Source organism: Arachis ipaensis, chromosome B1 (assembly GCF_059453495.1).
Source record: "Arachis ipaensis isolate K30076 ecotype BB chromosome B1, ASM5945349v1, whole genome shotgun sequence".
Lineage (NCBI taxonomy): Eukaryota > Viridiplantae > Streptophyta > Magnoliopsida > Fabales > Fabaceae > Arachis > Arachis ipaensis.
This window is the reverse complement of record NC_142436.1, coordinates 95,865,815-95,871,883: the sequence shown is the minus strand read 5'-3', so window position 1 is coordinate 95,871,883 and position 6,069 is coordinate 95,865,815. Positions and strand designations below refer to the sequence as shown.

Here is a 6,069-nt window from a genome sequence, read left to right as displayed (position 1 = left end):
ATTTAGATGCTCAAGCAGCAGGAGAAAAGAGGTTACTACAACTCAATGAATTAGAGGAATTCAGATTGGAGGCATATGAAAATGCCAAAATATACAAAGAAAGAGCAAAAAGGTGGCATGACAAGAGGATCTCCCAAAGAACATTCGAACCAGGCCAAAAAGTGTTGCTATTCAACTCAATACTGAAGATTTTTCCTGGAAAGCTCAGGTCTAGATGGACTGGTCCATACACCATCACCAAAGTATCCCCTCATGGCTATGTGGAATTACTTGATGAAGCTTCAAAACAGACTTTCACAGCTAATGGGCATAGGGTGAAACTTTATCTTGGTGGCCCCTGGAGCAAGGAAGAAAATGTACACTTACTAAAATGAGCAAAAGAGCTGCAATGTCAAGCTAAGGACGATAAACAAGCGCTTCATGGGAGGCAACTCATGCACATGAGTCTTTTATTTTCATGCTTTAGTGATAATAAAGAGTGAACTAGCATATAGTGTATGCAAGGAACTAAGTTTGGTGTGGCCAATCTTGAAATAATTGCAAAAGTTTCTTTTTACAACACTTAGTCACAAACTAAGTTTGGTGTCCATACATACACGAAAATGCTAGACCATGGAGCAACAGTGTAGTTATTTCTTTTAGTGATATGAAAGCAATCAAAAAAAAAAAATTATGCGTCCACATACAAGAAATTCTAACACCTTTGTATTCTTGCTGCAGGAAAGTGAAAGAAAGAAGTGATGGGAGAATCTTGAAGGAAGGATCACGGACACACACAAAAGAAAGGAGAAGTCACATGCACCTTGGGTTTTGTACATCCATATACCTTGGATTGTGTGCATTGAGGAAAACACCTTAGCATGCATTAGGCAAAGAAGATTCATTTTCCCCATGCCTTGACCGAACCTTCAAAACCATTCCCCTATCATAAATATCACTTTAACCACTCCAACCACAATCATCAAACCTCACTTTATCCTTACTTATATACCATTCTCCATCACCCCATTTCATCAATTCACCTCAGCCGAAATCACACTCAACTTTCAAATCATCCTTGCTCTGTAGACTTTAGCCTTGATCCTATGTTTTGCTCAGCAAAATTTAGAGTGCACCATTTCCCCTAGCCTACCCGAACCACCCCCTTCTTCATTCCCTCTCACAATCACTTTCAAGCTTGTATTCCTTATCTTGTCACCATATCCATCTACACCCCCTTCATAAACATTTTCTTTATGCTTGAGGACAAGCATTCTTCTAAGTTTGGTGTTGGAAGATTTGACCCTTGTGCAATTCAATTTCAATGGCCTCATCATCAAGAGCTAGGAAGGACAAGCAACCCGTAGAAGGTGGAGAACAAAACACTTTTGATCGAAGAAGATTCAAATCCAAACACAATGAGTGCATCTTTAGTTGGATGTCAGACAAAGACGTTGTCCCGGAGTTACCTTTCAAGCTAAGAAAGGAGGAATACTCTGAGATACAAAAAATAATTAGGAAGAGGGGATGCGAGCTTCTCTGTAACCAACCTCAAGAAGTGAGCATGGTTCTCATCCATGAGTTTTACACTAATGTGATAAGAGAATTTGATGATGAAGAGCCATACATGAGCTATGTAAGAGGGGTGACTGTTGACTTTAGTCCAAACGCCATCAACAGGGTGCTAAATGTAACGTCCCGTCCAGCAAAATACCTTGCTTAAGTCAGGGTATTTCCACTAGAAAGAACATTATGTAACCTTCTCTAGTATTAACTACTTAATTATCGAGCCTTTGTATCGAGTTTGCGTTTCAGTTTTAAGAAAATGCCAGAAAATTTTGTTTTTTTTTTTATTCATTAAAGTCATAATTCAAACATTCACAAATAATAATAATCACATAAATATTATTGATAATAATTCTTATACAAAAGAGACCAAATAAAACTCAAATACAATATACTAAACCTACCCCTCTATGTAAAATAAAATCTCAAAGGACAAGAGCGAGGGAATTCTATGAAAGCAATTAAAACCATAAAGAAAGCCTACTGATCGCTCGCAGCTTCAAATTGCGTCTTCAAACCTATCGCTGAAAGGGTGGAAAATTTGGGGGTGAGAACCAAACCACATGTTCTCAATAGAGGTCGAGAATGCCGAGAAAGTAAAGAATAAAGCGCAAATAGTTAATTGCATTCATAGACATCTAAAAGGAAACTAACTTTCTTTAAAAGCATTAGTTAATTACTCAATATCCTAAATCCATATTTTTCTTGTAAAACTTTTAAAAGTTCCCTAGACTGTATGAATGACCAACCTGTCCCAGTCATAGGTTCATTAAGTCTATGCTGAACCAGTTTGATTTTTCATACCTTACTAGACCATAACATAAAAGAAGTTACCTACGCGGTATAAATGATCATCCTGCTCCAAGCATAGGTTCATTAAGTCTATGCTGAACCAGTCAGATACTTTATACAGAAATAGACTTCCAACACAAACCAGTCATGGCCTCAGGCCCAAGCAATTCAACCAACACCCAACTCACCACAATCCAGCCAATCAATTTCAAACACAAGTAATGAGGTTCAAACACAATCAAGAGCAATTATATCAAATATAGCAATTAACAGTTAACAGAATTATTCATTTAGGCAAACCAATTACAATATGCACACCCAAAAAATGTCACATAGATGCATATGATGAATGTCTAGTCCTAGTACAGGCCATGAACTCATGTGTCGGTTAGCACCTGCATTCCCGACATTTATCCGGTCACGAGTTCACGATTTCCTGGATACGATTTTCTGTTCAAATAAATGCACATATAATTATTAGTAGCTCCATTGAGACAGCCTCTGCTTTCTACTCACAGGAAATATATACTCTTGGGAACGGAAAATTACTCTTGGGTTGCCTCAGGGCAACAGATAAATAAACAAACATCTCTTGGGTTGCATTAAGCAATAAACAAATAATTAATATCTCTTGGGTTGCATTAAGCAACAAATATATATATATATATATATATATATATATATATATATATATATATATATATATATATATATATATATATATATATATATAATATCTCTTGGGTTGCAATAAGCAACAAATATATATATAATATCTCTTGGGTTACCGCAAGCAACAAACAAACATCTTTTGGGTTGCTTCAAGCAACAAACAAACAAATAATATCTCTTGGGTTACCTCAAGCAATAGATAATCATACAATAAGTACTTTACTCTTTCCTTTTTCTTTCATAATTGCAAATTCACAAGCGGGACTAGACCCACGCCCTTGCCAACAATCTCATAGATCAAATATTCTTTTCTTAAAAGAATCATTGAAGTTATTATTATTAAATAAGCCTTGAATATTTATTTTGATTAAGTCCTTATATTTTTTATAAAAATTTGGACATAATCTCCTTTAAAAATAGGACTTATCCACCCTTACGGGTTCCTTCTTTCTCAACAATTCATCAGCCTCTTTCAGCATTTGCCACAGCAATATATTCTCAAAAACATTTGATAATAGAAAATCTATTTCGTAAATTCCATATCCAAAATAATTACAAACAAAACTTGGCAGCCTGATTTCCATTTTGTTTTTAAAATATCAAATGAATTTGGAATTGCGCAAACTTTATATCCATGTGACCGTCTCGGATTAAGCTTTCTATTAAATCAAAAATCATAATTTTTCGCTGACTATAGCTTTGGGAATATAAGCAAAACCGTGATTGTTCTGTAGCGTTTTAAAACCAGAAGACAGCAGCACCATACAACATTTGAAATTTCATATAAAATCCAAATTAAATCCAACTACCTTCAACATTAATGTGGTTAAACATAACTCATCCAAATTTCTTTCTCAATTGATTTCAGGGTCATACCATTTTTAATGAAGGAGTTACGTAGCTTGGAAGTTAGGTAATTTTCTGCAGAATTCTGTTTTACAAATCATTGAACACAACCTCTTCCAAGTCCCATAACTCACTTATTAAAACATGGAAAATCCTGAAATTTAAATCACATATACTAAACATACTTAATTTTCACCTCCAATTAATTGCATCTCAATATCTATCCAGGATCAAAAGTTATAAACTCCCAAAGTTACTAATTTAAGAAAACAGAATCTGGCTTTTTCTGCATAATGCATCATCCTTCAAAAATTCATATCTTTAAAACTTCAAGTCCAATTGTTCTGAAATTTTACGGCATTAAAATAATAGGAATAAAATTTTATTTAAAATTTGTTCCATTTCAAAATTCAAATTGCAGAATTTCCAATAGAGGAATCAAGTTGCTGCTGCGTTAAACGTTCTGCAGAAAAACCAGTTTTGACATCCATGATTCAAAAATTCACCATAAATCATAAAATTAATGAAAAAGTCTCAAATTCAGCAGTCCAGTTTCCTATATCTCCAAGCTCAATCCGGACTTGGTCCCACACAATTCCGATAATCACAGAAATAGTTATAGTTTTTCAAAGTTTCCGGCTTCCTTTAAAAATAATGCAGAAAATCAAGTTTTACATTTTAACTTTGAAAAATCATAACTAGTTCTATAATTAATTCAAACTTCTCAAAATTGAGTCCCAACAACAACTTTTATTATACTTTACTCAGCCTTTGCTCTTATATCATTTCGATTATCGTTGAATAACTGATTCACTTCCAAAGTCACCTTTTAATTTCAAAAATCAGTTTTACAGCAATCTATTTAGTATTCAAAATCCAACCCTTCAAAACCCCTCAAAACCAATTCCAAATCAACCACCAACCAAGTTCATTAACATTACAATATACCAAATAACAACTCAACGGCAACAAATCCAACATAACCCATTAAAATTCAGAAATTCTCAACAATTAGTCATCAAGCAATTCCCAATCCACATAATCAATCAATATCACAAATCAACAATTCCAAATCACAATCTCAACCATTCCAATCACAATTTTCAGCCACAATTCAATAATTACATAATCAATCAATTACTCACAGCTATTAAATCTATTTGCCGTTATTCAATAAACCTTGTAGGCATTCTTAAATTTAAATCGTTTTAAACCCCCTACCTCAATGTCGAATTTCATAGAAATCGAAACCGAAGACGGAATTGTGGCGTGATGAGTGGTTGGGCTGCACCCAAAATGCAATAGCTCCTTCATCCCTTATCCGCCAATGTTAGCAACACTCACAACAGCTTTGACAGGGCAGCAGCAACGCGAGTTGGCCACGACAGTGAGCAAAACAATGAATTCATATTGGGTAGAGTAATAATTCTGGAAATTCAGGGGTGGAACAGGGGCTAAATTAAATTGGAACAAGAGTAAGGCTAATAAAATGGCAGTGGAATAAACAAGAACGTCAAGTGGAGGTTCAGAACAAGAATGTCTTACAAGAATTAGAAAGGAATAACAGAACAAGGAAGCACCGGCAGCAGCACGGACGATTATAGCAGCAACGGGGAAGACGGCCTTCTCCTCCACCTTGGTTCATGATTCCGGCAGCGGCAGTGGCAAGGAAAGCCTTCCCACCATGCGTTCTGCTTCGCCTCGCCATTCGCGTTTCTCTCTGGGCGACGCCGACTCCACGTCTCCTTTCTTCAACTCAGACTTGATGGCGGCATAGCAGCGGTTCAGCAACGACGATTCGACGACAACGAGGTTGGCTTCAACAGCGACTATGGAACGGCGATGAGGACGGAGCTTCCTCTCAGTCACTGCTCGCGTCTCCCTCTGGTCCGTGTACTCGACGACAGCGCGCAGTGATGGCTCACGACGGCGGCAGTCTCCTCCCTCCCCGATGACGATCCACTTCTCCCTCTTCTTCTCAGTTCCGTCACCCTCTCCCTCTGCTCTCCATTTCCTTCTTTCTTCCCTTCTGTTTCTCCCCCCCCCCTAAGCTCCCCGTGCCCTTTCTTTCCTTTTCTGATTGTAGATTTAGGAATTTAGGTTATAAATTAGGAATTTGTGATATTAGGGTTAAAATTAGGATTTTATAAAAGAATATAGATAGATATAAATAGATATTTTGATAAAATTGAAGAGTAGAGTAATTTTAAAATT

At 36.3% G+C, this 6,069-nt stretch overlaps 1 long non-coding RNA gene across 1 annotated transcript; it reads right to left on the bottom strand.

Annotated features, from left to right (window-relative positions):
• Positions 1–1,844: 1,844 nt before the first annotated feature.
• LOC148577551 (uncharacterized) lies at positions 1,845–5,847 on the bottom strand. The gene is made up of 3 exons (XR_015902759.1): positions 5,401–5,847; positions 5,077–5,283; positions 1,845–2,069 (listed from the first exon to the last, which is right to left on the bottom strand). It is a non-coding gene; the product is annotated as an uncharacterized LOC148577551 (long non-coding RNA).
• Positions 5,848–6,069: the final 222 nt, after the last annotated feature.